The following is a 14,900-nucleotide window of genomic DNA, read 5'->3' as shown; positions in this document are numbered from 1 at the left end:
AATCCAGACATCACCGCGCCATTAAGGACTAGACAAGTGAACATTGGTACTGAAGTAGAGCCAAAATTTGTGAACATTGGGGATTACTGGGATGATGCCACAGTGGACAAAGTTGTTGAGTTGCTCTGTGAATATTAGGATTTGTTTCCTACAAAATTTTTGGACCTTAAAGGCATCATAAATGATTTGGGCATGATGAAGATTACCTTAAATTCAGATGTGAAGCTCATTAAGAAGAGGCCATATTTCCTTAATCCTAAATACAAGAAAAAGGTTTGCTTAGAGTTGAATAAGATGCTAGAAGCAAGCTTCATCGAACCAGTTGAAGAATTTGATTAGGTGAGCTCGATGGTGGTTCAGGAAAAGAAGCAGAAGAGAGAAATAAAGATTTGTGTAGATCTAAGAAAGCTTAATGATGCCTACGTCCATGATCCTTTCCCAACACCGTTTACGGATGAGGTGTTGGATAATGTGGGAGGGCAGGAGGCCTACTTATTCATTGATGAGTTCTCTAGATACCATCATATTAAGATCGTGCCAGAAGATAGGAGTAAAACAACCTCCACGATGGAATGGGGTTGTTTCTAGTACACTGTGATGCCATTTGGACTCAAGAATGCACTGGGGATATTCTCTCGCGTAGTCATCATGACATTCAAGGAGTTTATTCACAAATTATTGGAGATATATTTTCATGACTAGACAGTGTTTAGGTTAGTAAAGTGCCATGTAGCAAGTCTACAGGTAATGTTGGATACGTGATGAAGGTATTAGATCGCGCTGAACCTGAAGAAGTGCTTATTCTGTGTCCCCTTTAGGATTTTGCTGGGTCATGTGGTGTGCAAGCAAGGATTAATGGTGTACCCTGCCAAGATCACGATAATAGTCAATTTTAAGGCTCTGAGGAGTGTCAAACAGCTACGTGCAATGTTGGGCCATACTGGGTATTATCAAAAGTTCATTAAGGTTTATGCTCAGATCACCGCACTTATGGAAAAGTCGTTGAAGAAGGATGCTACATTCTGTTGGGATGAATAATAACAACACAGTCTGGATGTATTAAAAGAAAAGATGGCAACCATGCTGATATTGGTCTTCCAGATTCGAAGAAGGAATTCCATGTGCACGTTGATGCCTCGTGTATTGCATTGGGAGCAGTGCTGACATAGGCTGCTGAAGGAGAGATGGATCACCCTATAGCCTTTGTGAGCAAGAAATTATCAAAGGCAGAGAAGAATTATTCAACAAAACAGCATGAAGGGTTTACTATGGTGTACATGCTTCAAAAGTTTAGACACTATTTGTTGGGCGGTGATCCAAGTGGCTCCAGACATAGGCAGAAGTCTCAAATGACTCAGAAAGGGTCAAAATTCAAAGTGGTCAGATTTCTCCCAAACCAGCACCAGATGGAAGTTCTCATCAGCTTGATTCCAATGGTGCAAATGAAACTCGAATATGAGCTTGTATGACGGAGAATGAACTAGTCAAATTTTTGGTCAAAGTTGGGTTGTGGGCTAGGTTTAAGTGTCCTACAATTTGACCGACCTCAGGGCATGAAACCTAGCTCCCAAAAGTAGGAAAATTTGTTGGATACTTAATTTGTCTAATATCCCTTATATTAGACATATTAAGAAATAAATATTATTGTTATAAAAATAAAAAAAAATTATATAAACCCATCATTTGCTTAGTTCATTGAGCATGGAGGAGCATGCATGCGGACCGAGACAATTTTTTTATTAATTTTGCAGGTGGAACCATGAACCTAGGAAAAGAGCAGGTTTGGAATGCAAAATCACCTCTAATAAATGTGCCAAACTTAGCCACTAGGCCAATTGCCTTGTCATTGGTAAGTCCAACCGGGAAAATTTATATAAACCCATCATTTTCTTAGTGCGCCAAGCATGGAGGAGCGAAGGAGTGTGCACGTAGAATGAGACATAATTTTTTATTAATTTTGCAGGTGGAACCATGAACCTAAGAAAAGAGCAGGCGGAACCATGATTGAGCCAAATTTTCAGGAGGGAAAAATTTTGCCAGTGTCCAAATTGGACAAATTTTATGTTGATCTTACACCATCTTGAAACCGAGCCTGGAGACATAGTCCCTCCTGGATGAACTCTATTATCAACGTCTTGTGTTTTATGTTGCTGATTCTTGTCATGTTCCTTTCTCGTTACAACATGCATATATGTTCACTTATGCTATTTTAAATGCAATTCTAACAACATCACAAAAGTAAAAGATCTTGGTTAAATCCGGGAGTTGAGTCAACTTGGATCAAGTTTGGTATCAGAGCAGTCCTTGTGTGGATGTGAATTGCAAGCGAGAACAATGGAACGTGCAGTGACAAAGGATGAAAAGGCGATGTACGAGACCATGCTAAAAACTTCCTAAAGGTTGGAAATAATGTATGAAGCTCTACAAAAGGAGACAGAGGAAAAGGAGTGATTTTTGCTTCAGTTGCGAGCCATGGAAGAGGTTGTGGAAGAACTGAAGCACAACAAATAGAATCTTCAAATAGAGAATGCTGAATTCAAGATGCTTCTACATGAAGAGAAAGAGGAAAAACAGAGTTTGCTACAATAGCTGCAAACTAAGGACGAGGCCTTCGAAAATCTGCAGTGTGACCCATGTGAGATAAAAAGTAATTCTCTAAATTCATGTATGTGTCTTGATGATGATTTCACTATTTTTGAAAATCATACCACAGGAATTGGCTCCAAACTATTGAAGAAAATGGGTTATGAAGGAAAAGGCTTGGGCATTAATGACCAAGCATTGGCAATCCCATCATATTAGAGGAATTGCCTCGTTAGGCAGGACTTGGGTATGTTAGAAAGGAAGTTGGGGAATGCGTGAAGACAAATAATGAACCACCAACAATAGATGATGAGCAGCCCTCATCAGTTATTTCCAACTCGACAGTGGAGGTAAAAGATGTTGATTTCCTTTCAGTTTCATCTTCACATAGTATGATTTATGTTGGAGATGTGGAGATACCAATTACAAGGACAAACATGAGGCTCCTCACCAGGATGAGGTACAACAAGGAAAAAGAACTTGGTGTTAATAACCAAAGCATAACTTAACCATTGAAGGTTGTGCAGAGACCTCAATTTGCAGGCTTGGGATACACCGAAGGAGAATGCTTGAAGGTGTTAGATTCTTTCGAGATATCATCGAAATCATTAAGGAAGGAGAACAATGGGAACACACCCCCATCATCCCATGGTAGTGCCCATTGCAGGGAAAGAGCTGAGGCAAGCTCTCATCGCCATACTTACACCAGAGATGGCAAGGAGAGGTATAACCAGTCTCGATATTCGAATGTTCATTTCGATTGTAATCATGTTGTTAAAGATGAGCATAAATCATGGAATTGAAAAACATGTACCTTTTGTGGATTACATAACAATACATTTTCTATGTGTTGGAAAAGAATAGTAGCACACAAAAGGAGGAGGCATGAAGGACCCTCTTAGTAGCAGGTAAAGAAACATGTTAAGAATATCTAGAGGAAGAAGACCTATTGCAGTCATTGTGACAGAAATGGTCACCAGAGGGCCACATGTTGGAGGTTCCATCTAGAGCTATTGGCTTATTGGGGCCTAACCCGGGTTTAGAGTTGATTTAGCCAAACAAATCCCAGTACTACTGGCCCTTTCGGCAATCGTCCATAGAGCGCAGAATGAGGTCTCACCTGAAGTAGTATGGGAGGGTGCTAGAACTAGGTTTCTGCACCGTGGAGATGTCTGATGAGTTGGATTGGTCCGCGGCTCAACCTTGCTACGCGCACTTTCCTGTACCTCGTGCATCTCTAATTTGGGGGCACACATTGTTATTACCCAAGTCCTTACTATTATTCCAATGTTAGTTGATTATTTTAGCCTACTTGTGTGCTTTAAGTTATACTTAACAACATAAATCATTCATACAAGTGCGCACAGTAAATAAATAGTATATTCGCAAAGTATATCAACCATCCATTAACCCAAGAATAAATACACAGAATTGTAACAAAACTTCTCTTTATTAATTCCTTCCTCGGTTATAGACTCAACTTCGCCCTTGTTACACAAAAATATCGTCACCATGATTATTTGCAGTCAGTATGGGTCTATCATCACTTGTACTGTCCTCCTAAGAAAGTCTCAGACCTCAGCTCTTCAAGTCAAGCTTTGGAAATGAGAGAAAAACATTAAAAATCAATGTAACTCTAGTTCCACACTTTCTCTCACTGTTACCTGCGGTCCCGCACCTTCTGTTTACAAAAACTACGGACCTGCCCACTCTGTCCCTAACGGTGTAGGTGCGGACCCCTGTGAAAGTCAAAAGGCGCAAGTTTTATCTTAAAAAACTCACTTTGGGTTAATTCTAGAGGTTTCTAGAAGGAATTTTGACGTGGATTGTTCGCTCTGAGGTGGTTCATGCATCCCAAAAGAGAAGGAGCTAATCCCTTGATGAGAGGAGCTATCCCTTTGAAGGAGGGCTTTATCCCTTTGAAGGAAGACCTAGTAACCTCCCTCCATTGCACTATAAATACAGGCATTGGGCTGGTTGCTAAGGGGGTTAGAAGCTGAAAATTTTTTAGGGTAAATGCTGGTGAAATCAAGACTTCCTAGTTGAGCTTAAGAGGAGAGATCACATACCTTTTTGGCTTCATTGGGGAGTGAGTGAAACTTGTCAAAGTAGAGGAGACTTCTTGCTGGACCCTGGGAGGAGCTTGCACAGCGTCAAGGCAAAGGTTGTAAAGTTCTTCTTCTTTCGAATTAATACAATAAAACTCATTTTTCTCAACAAGTATCTTATGTTATTTGTTTCATGGACTCCTTGACTTTCATGTTAAATATGTTTTATGATTTTGGCTTTTCAGGTGCTATTTAATTTGTTTACCTTGTTTGTGTTTGCAGATTCGCGACAAAAGAGCTCATTTGGATCAAAGGAGCAAGGGCATCCACAAACTTGCGTTGGACCTAAGGTAGGCCCTAAAAACACTTGTTTGCCATTGTTTATTAAAGCATATTTAGAGAAAGATAGTGTCTGGTTAGTTGGCTTGTCATTAGGTCTTCTTTAGATTCTAGGAAGGTCTATCTTGTCCGCAAGATCGACTTATTCTGTGTGACAACCCTGCACACTCAGCTACAGGGGTCCGCGCATTCAGCCACAGACTACTAGGCCTCTGCGCACTCTGCTACAGATCCTTCTCCTACTCTACGACCCAAAGACACACTTTACGCTTGAGACTCAATCACTTAGACTTCTCATTCTCTTCTTTTATTAGTTTTCTTTATCTTATACCCTTAAAGCCTTGCTCTATTTATACGATCCCATGGTCCGCAGACCATGGGTAGGTCTTTTTAGCTGACATAACACTACAAAACTAGGGTGGACAACCGTGTGACTCTATCATACTTTTGCGCCCCACACCTGTAATTCATGGAGCTTTACAAAAAAAATCGGTCAAAGCTTGGGCTTTGAGCCCCAAAACATGCCTTGGGGGATTCCATGCCCAACAGGCCCCCAACACAAACATCGTGAATCGCCCTCAAGTCACTCTGTCAATGCAGTGATCTTTGCATGGATTCCGTCCAACTGTTCTCGAACCGTGTTGAGGTCAGCAGCGCAGTGAGCTACTTCTTGTTGGATCTGTTGCATTTGTTGTTCTGGGACCTCTGTATCTCGGGTGCTTCTCTGCATTTGTGTCGGTATCCCTTGCATTTTCTTATAGTCCCATGCCTTTGTCTAGATCCTTCGAGTGCGAAGACTGTGCTTCCGCCGGTTAGTCAGATAGTCGAGCCACCCATGTAGGGCTTCAAGCGGCTGCCAATCACTTTTGTTACAGGGAAAAGTGTCTACACAGAACTGCTTATCCCACTAAGGTGTGATAGCTGCCTTAGAAACAAACAAAGTAAAGCTACTTTCATTTTTCCTTTATGAAATATAGATGAGAGAAGAACAAAGAAGACCAACCTCTGTCTTGCGCTAATCTCCTAGTTCGATTCCTCTCTCTCTTGATAGTCTTTCGCTACTTGTTCCCTTGCATGCCCAGCTTCACAGAGTACCTGTAAGATCACAGTATCATAGCACTATACAAGAACATGGATCTATAATCATAAACAATCTAGGATCAGATGTAAAATAACCATACAAATGCATAAAACATAAATGACGCAAGAGTATGGAAGAAAACTTGAATAGCTTTTATTGATAAACAAGAAAGAGCCAAGGGAGTTACAGCCAGTTGTTCTGACCCAGCATCATCCTCTCAGCAAGGAAGCCCCTCTTCACCTCATACAAAGCTTAGATCACCCAACAATCTGATGTTGTCTTAAGAAACCAATAGCAATTCCTTACAGTATGCAAAATTCCAGCCTCTAGATCTCTGGGATGAGGGATCCATATATAGATATCTGTAAGGGAGATGAGTCAGCTTGTGATTTGATTAGTGTCTTCCCTCTGATAGTTCTTGCTTCCACTTGGAGATTGATGATCTATTACTCATCCTTGGTCGAATTCAAAGAGGCAAGTGTCACAAGAGAAGTTTCTGGAAGTTTCCATGCCTCTCCACCTCGTGGAATGACACTTCCATTTGTCACTTCTCGCCCATCGCACCCCATAGAAGGGATTTTTGAAATGCAACGCACCCACATAGTGTATTTAGGTGACATGCAATGCACTTTGCCTATGGAGCAGCTGAAATGCTCCTGTTTTGACCAGTTCTGAGCAGTTTTTCATGGAGAACTTCTGGGAGAAGCTGTAATCAATTGACCTTGTTCCTTTAGGGGTTAGAACAACACTTTTAGGGACTTAGGAGCCCTTGGTTTATGGACATTTCATGCTTGGGGTTGTAGTACCCAAAAATGTCTATAACAATTGCCCCCTAAAGCATGAGGTCGTTAATCTTTTGATGTCAGGTGAAATGCTTTATTATGAGGATCCAAAGTTCTTTCAAGCTGGGAGGAGACCTGTAATAAGATACAATACAATACATTATCTTCATAATATTTTCATGATCTAGCTGAGGCGGGCATTCCCATGCTTAGCTTTATAAATTCATTTCCATGTACATAGGACAGACAATCGTCTGAGTGTAGACTGATGATTCTGGTATAGTCATCACCCCTTTGATTGGATGATTATCTGTGCAGCAATGATGTACATTTGATGTCTTTATTTCTCTGAATATATATCGCAGCCCAGATGGATGAAACTAGATCCAGGGTCTTCAATCTCATTCGATCTTCACTCGAAGTACAAGTCTATCCATGTGAGAGATGTTCTGGAGTCGAACATGGAAAGACATTACCTGATTACCAGCCAATGATGTAAGCTGTTAACAGGCGCGAGAGGAATCACTGATAATGAGAATGACCCTCAAGGTACTGCAGTACAATTCACATGGTGTGAATAAAGGACTTGGCGTCGAACACCACGCAAAATCTTTCGGTCGAAGGCCATTGATGTAAACCTGTCGCCGGAAGTGAGAAACTTGCCATTGAGGCATTAGAGCTTCAAAGTACTGAACAGGGTGTTCCTAGATCGACTTCTTGGATAATGAGCTGATGTCGACAAGAAGCGATCCGTCATAGGAGGGCCTTAATGAATCCCACATCAATGACACGGAACGGAGAAAATGATTTTAATGGAGGTGAAAACGATCTGATGACATACGGTTCAGGGTGGCGGTCATGAAAGAATGGAGTGTAAATGTATTGTAGCGGGTGAGACACAGGTGAATTCTCTGAATGACTTCTCTTGAACATATCGGCGACACTGACATGATGGATTGGTAGCATTACCCCAAATGTGGATGGTGTGATGGGACCATGGTGATGTGACTGGTGAATGAAACAACCCAACCCGACTTGGATGCGGAGTGAAAGTGTCATGTTCAAGAGCAACTTGCTACCAACAAAGTTTCTTCATGTTTTCTTCCCAATTTTCCCCAGTCATTGCTGACCAGTACCTCTTTATTTTTGTCAAGCTTGAGGAGGATAACATATGCTTGTTCTATAATGTTCCCTTCGGGCAAACCCATCGCTATGTTTTAACGAGCCTAGCGATAGTGAAACTCGTTCTTGTCTGCTATGGAGAAGTTTGTCGCTATTAAGTTTTAACGAGTTTAACGACAAAGATAACTCGGTCCTTTTCAATTTTAGAGAGTCTGAAAAGGAACGTAAAGGAAACTCCAAAATTCCTTTTTTGTCATCTAATCCCTTAAGTCCGAAAAAGTATAAAACAATACAGAAGGGATGAATTTTTGATACTTTTAATGAGCCGAACAAAACAAGCGCTTGATCTTTTTGTGTAATTATCCCTCAGGTCCAAAAAGATTAAAATTTAGAGGAGGGATAGCACTTCCGGTCCCTTTAACAAGCTGGAGAGGCCAATGGCTCAGCAATCTTTTCATATTTTACGAGTCAGTTGAAAAGAGCTTAAAGGAAACTCGTCTTTTGAGGAACGAGTGATAAAATTGGGTAGCAGCTGATTCCAGGTAAGGTTTGGAATGTTCCAATCATGGCAGTGTTACAAGGATGGCTAGTGAGATCACTCTTCGCAGCTGTTCCTCAAAAGGGGTAAACAATCAAATGGAGGTGAATGATCGGCCAATACAGATTGGAGGTGATGATGAGAACACGACCAAGTCTTTTAAAGGCTGAAGTACTACATTCACGATGGTTATTTACCGGGAAATAGTTCATTTTTTAATGAGCTTAAACGCGGGGGGAAACATTTGCTCATTGCTTATGTTTATTTTTTAACAATCTTGAACTATGCGCTAAAACTGCTCGATTAATCCAGTCGTATAATAAGAATGTCCCATTTAAAAATGGCAATTTTTAGAGTTTTGCCCCACATCCTTTCTTTATGCAAGTTAGGAAACGACCAATCCTACGAGTTTAAAGGGTTAGAGGACCTACAAATTTAAAAAAATAAATAGTCGCTCTTCGCTTGCATGCCAAAAGGTTTGCATGCCCCCAGGTATAAAACAGAGTTTCAAGGTCACCTTTCAAATCTCCAACAAAACATTTGTTTTATCAGGAAAGGTCTACCTCTTTCAAGTTACCAAAGATTGTTCTATTCACAACGCAAACAAAACACTTCTTCGGCGATGTCTACCAAAATAGACAAAGGTGAGACAATCCACTCACATAACTTTGACAAGAGAATCTTATTCTAGAATAATTCCCTCTTCCAATCACGGACGGGAGTACAGACCAGTCATATATCTCTCGCGGAAACCTACCCTATACCCGAAGTTTTCCTGCCGAAGCAGACCAGGGTGCATGCCCCCTGGGTTTCAGCCATGTTCCCCGAATCACTCGCGCTCATCGGGTGGATGGACTGGAGATTGATGAGACATTCCTTGTGTGAAAAGACCATTCAGGGATGGCATATGACTATTTGCTTTGTGTGATCCGGGAAATGAAAGCTGGTCTATGAGCTTGACCACTCTTCCTTCGTGCGGAAAACACATTACTCTAAAGAGTGAGGAGACAATCGCTCCCATGCAATAAATATAGTCTCGTCCAAGGAGTAGATTATAATCCAGGGGTCCTTGAACTACCATTACGTTCATGTGAACGGTTTTCCCTCTCAATGTTATGGGCACATTGGGAAGGATCCCTAACAGTCAACTGGTTCCTTTGTCAAAGCCTGTTAGATTTCTCATCTTAGGCAAAATCGATGGCGAACCAAGCGCTTTCCAAGCAGTCGAGGAAAGGATACTCACAGACGCCCCTTCATCTATGATGGTACTAGCCATAACCATTCTATATACTTGAGCAATAATTTGGAATGGTACACTAGCTGGTAAACGGGGTCTGCCTAGTTGATTCCAGTCGAAGGAGACAACTAGGTTGCTTGGAGGTGGGACCGAATAGACGGCCGGGTAGGACTTTGACAAAATTCCTTCCTGCGGTAAAGAAATGGGTAAATTGCTCCCATGTTCATCGGAGTCTGTGCTTACGAAAAGAATTTGGACGGTGTCATACTTATTCTCTTCTGTGACTGTATCATCTGAAGATGGAACCTCTGAAGGCAAGACCGGATCAACTGCCGCCTCGACCTTTTGACTTTCATCTCGCATGGGTTCAAATGGTTTGTCTTTAATGATAGATGCTTTGGCCGACCACCTGAGCGGGTCAGCTGGATTTTCAACTAGTGACGGACTTGGCAAGAGTTTTTTATATCCAGGAGGAAGTCGTAATGGTGAGACCGGACGATCGTCCAAAACTCTTTTAGCCTCGTCTAAGAAGGGACAACGGTGGACGGCATGGTCGCCTTCACACAGTTTACAAGGAAATCTATATTTTCCTTTTTTGTCCTGGGGCTTCACTTTCACTAGTCGACGGTGTGCTTTCAACATGATCATCAGAGGTTGATGACACCGGGTTGTGCAAATGAGGAGACCAGTCCCTTAAGATCCAAGGGATGCAAGTACAATCTCTATGATAGTGGTCTCCTTTGCAAATGACACATGGCGATTTAGGCCTGGTCAGTGTAGTGTGTGGATTTTCGATAGACGACGCTTGGTTGCCCCCTTTCGCTTTTGGCTCCTTCTTCTTCTTCTCTTTCTTCTTCTTTTCCTTCTTCTTCTCAGGTACTTTATTTTTGGCTTTACCAACCCCATCAAGCGAAGAGGAAGGAGGAGAGGAAGAATTGGAGGAAGTAGAAGGTTGGTGGGTAACTCTGGATTCGTCCAGTTGCTGACTCGATTGTTCAGGAATTGCGGTGTTCTGAACGACAGAGTTTGAGAAGAGCCATACGAGCAAGCCTATTGTCAATCCTGGAAGCGACAATGTGGCCATATGGGGTTCACCAACATCTCCCCAAGAGGAGAAGGGACTAGGATTTCCTCCAAGGGGAATTCCTTGGTTGGTGGGTTGCATTTTCTCAACCTAAGATCAACGTAGGGAAAGGTGATGATTATTCCGTTTGAAATAAATTTTAGACGCTTTGACACAACTCGTTTTTTCAATTTTTAAGAGTCGAGAAAAAACAAAAGATGACTCTAGTCGCCTTTGATTTTTAATGAGCCTGAAGCTACAAGTGCTCAGATGGACCTTTTCCGTTAAGGAATCTGAAAAGGAACGAAAGGGATTGCTCTGGAAATCTAGGTAGAGGGATTACCAAACCAATCGCAAAACTGCAGAATACTTTTTACGGTACGGCAGTCAATCTTCCCGAATGCTGTGTTCAGTGCATTGCAATCGATAGGGCAGCAGACACGGCTTCCTATGGATAAAGGATTAAGCCTATTGTGGTCTTCCAAAATATACTCGACAGTACGTGGGAGCACAAGTCCGTACTGGCACTTATCATCTCAAAGTGGAGGAATCACCCAACCATCAGTGAGAACAACAGTTACCAGGCTTTACGATGCCGGAATACGTCTCTAGCCTAGACTTCTAAATGTTGTGCGTTAGGTTCCAAAGCGTTGTTAGATTCATTGAATTTATTTTATAGTTGGTCTTGTTTATGAAATTTGCCTTTCAGGTTCACCGCGAGATGTAGATGTATAATTCCTAAAATGAAATCTAAGATGATAAACAGTCTTTTATCTTCTTTGTGAAATGAAAATCCTAGCTACTAAGGAAAGAGAGACAGTATCCTTTCACAAAGAGCAAAGAGCACACTCTAAATGCACTGTCCTAAATCAAACCAATCAAACAGTCTAAATGCAAATGCACATGCATGTATTTGTTTTCGGCTTTCTTAGTATGTGAATGGAAAAAGAAAGCTAATGCACAAATTTGAATTACTTTTCAAGCAATAATTACCAACAAGTTTCTTTTCGAAATAAAAAATGGAGACAATCACAACACTTTACGATTTGGAAATGAATACTTGCTTTCGACACTAGAAAAATTACAAATTCAGACCAAATACAATAGTAACAGGATAATCGACTATCTACAGCAACCAAACTCTTTCCTATGACTGAAAACGACACTTGCGACACTTTCAAATCAAAGGACGACAGTACGATTACGTTACTTTTTGCAAAGGAGAACTGAAAATGACTCAACAAATACACAAAAACATTTACAGTTCTTTTGTACAAAGGAGGTGGAATAACAGCAAGGAAAAGGGATTTCAAATAGAGATATACTGATCACAGGCAGCAAAATTCATGAATAGAACTAGAAAGAATGAATCACAGAAACCAAAACTGAACAATGCCTAGTCTGATCAGCGCACTTGTAACACAGGGAATTTGAAATGCAGCGCACCTACTACACTCGAGAAGTGCGCTGAATTTTAGATTCACAGAACAGTACCTGCGCTGGGCCAGAGACGAGACTTTTCTTGGGTTCCGGGTCACAGTTTGCAGTTCAGTTCATGGGCTTTAGCCGAGCAAATTGTAATCAGTAATGCAACAATTAGGGGTAGATCTAAGGAGGATCTAAGAGCTACCACAAGGGGCAATCAGAGAGTTTGTAAATCAGTTGTTTAATTTATAAACAAATCCTGGAGATTGACTGAAGTGACATTTATCTACTTTGCATTTGCATAGAAAATGCAGTTCGAAATCTACCTGGCTCGACTTCAGGCTCCGTCTTTAAGTTTATAAAATAGACAACAAGGAAGATAAACAAACAAACTAATTCGTCCCCAGCGGAGTCACCATTTTGTTACAGGGAAAAGTGTCTACACAGAACTGCTTATCCCACTAAGGTGTGGTAGCTGCCTTAGAAACAAACAAAGTAAAGCTACTTTCGTTTTTCCTTTATGAAATATAGATGAGAGAAGAACAAAGAAGACCAACCTCTATCTTGCGCTAATCTCCTAGTTCGATTCCTCTCTCTCTTGAGAGTCTTTCGCTACTTGTTCCCTTGCATGCCCAGCTTCATAGAGTACCTGTAAGATCATAGTAGCATAGTACTATACAAGAGCATGGATCTATAATCATAAACAATCTAGGATCAGATGTAAAATGACCATACAAATGCATAAAACATAAATGACACAAGAGTATGGAGGAAAACTTGAATAGCTTTTATTGATAAACAAGAAAGAGCCAAGGGAGTTACAACCAGTTGTTCTAACCCAGCATCATCCTCTCAGCAAGGAAGCCCCTCTTCACCTCATACAAAGCTTAGATCACCCAACAATCTGATGTTGTCTCAAGAAACCAACAACAATTCCTTACAATATGCAAAATTCCATCCTCTGGATCTCTAGGATGAGGGATCCATATATAGATATCTGTAAGGGAGATGAGTCGGCTTGTGATTTGATTAGTGTCTTCCCTCTGATAGTTCTTGCTTCCACTTGGATATTGATGATCTCTTACTCATCCTTGGTCGAATTCAGAGAGGCAAGTGTCACAGGAGAAGTTTCTGGAAGTTTCCATGCCTCTCCACCTCGCGGAATGACACTGCCATTTGTCACTTCTCGCCCATTGCACCCCATAGAAGGGATTTTTGAAATGCAACGCACCCACACGGTGTATTTAGGTGAGATGCAACGCACTTTGCCTATGGAGCAGCTGAAATGATCCTGTTTTGACCAGTTCTGAGCAGTTTTTCATGGAGAACTTCTGGGAGGAGATGTAATCAGTTGACCTTGTTCCTTTAGGGGTTAGAACAACACTTTTAGGGACTTAGGAGCCCTTGTTTTATGGAAATTTCATGCTTGGGGTTGTAGTACCCAAAAATATCTATAACAACTTTGCCTGGGAAAGGTTCTCCATTTAGTTTGATTAGCTGGACTGCGCCTTCGTCTATGACCTCCTTAACCACATGTGGTCCCAACCAATGCATTTTAAACTTTCCCAGAAAATTTTCAAACTTACTGTCACACAACAGTACTAAGTCATTTACCTTGAAAGTGCACAACTTAATATGGCAATCGTGCCAGGCCTTTTCACGCTACTTTTGTACCTACTGATGAAAACCCACCAGGAACTGTTCCTCCTCGGGTTCTTCCAATTGCGCGAGCCTTTCTTCCAGAGCTTTGTGGTCCATCATACATGTGGGCACTACTATGCACATACTAGGTACAATATACTCTATTGGCGTGGTGATCTGGGCATAGCTTTTGATTAAATTTATGTAGTACCCTGTGTGTCCCAGGGTAGCATGCAACTATTTAACACTTCGCGGTCCTTCCAAATTCAGAATTACTACAATCTTCACGGGGTCTACCATTAGTCCCTATTTGCAGACCACATGTCCCAGTAGGTTCCCAAAGGGAACAAGGAACGTACACTTCTTAAGGTTTAGTGGAATCTCGTGTCATCGGCAAGTATCGAGCATCAAGCATAAGCTTGCTACATGGTGCTTAACCAATCTAAAGATAGTCCAATCATCTAGATATACCTCCAAGAATTTGTGGATATATTCTTTGAAGGTGGCAACAACTATGTGCGAGAAGATGGCTGGCAAGTTTTTTAACCAAAACGGCATGACGGTGTATTGAAAGCAGCCCCACTCAGTGGCGAATGTGGTCTTTTTTTTTTGGTAGGTAAGCACCCACGGGGGATTTGAACCAGTGACCTATCGCAAGGAGTGCCTTAAAAGTGCACCCATTCAACGTCAATCCAAAGCCCTGTGAGCTTGGTGAAGGTGGTAATTCTCCTGTATTTTGGCACGATTTTGATCTGGTGGTACCCTGAGAACCCATCGGTGAAAGAATATGCTTCCTGTCTACCAACATTTTCTAATACTTCATCTGTGAACAGGGTCGGGAATGGGTCGTGTACACAGGCATCATTCAACTTCTTGAGGTCCATGCATATTCTTATTTCGACCTTCTATTTTTTCTCTTGCACTATCATAGGGCTCATCTAGTCGGATTCTTCCACTGGCTCAATAATTCCGGCTGCGAGCATTTTTTCTAGTTCTACGCGGAGCTTTTCCTCATACTTTGGATTCAAGCAGTAAGGTCTC

Source organism: Pinus tabuliformis, chromosome 8, assembly GCF_031772625.1.
Source record: "Pinus tabuliformis cultivar Carrire ecotype Pingquan chromosome 8, CPIR1, whole genome shotgun sequence".
Classification (NCBI taxonomy): domain Eukaryota; kingdom Viridiplantae; phylum Streptophyta; class Pinopsida; order Pinales; family Pinaceae; genus Pinus; species Pinus tabuliformis.
Note: the sequence above shows the minus strand (reverse complement) of the source record.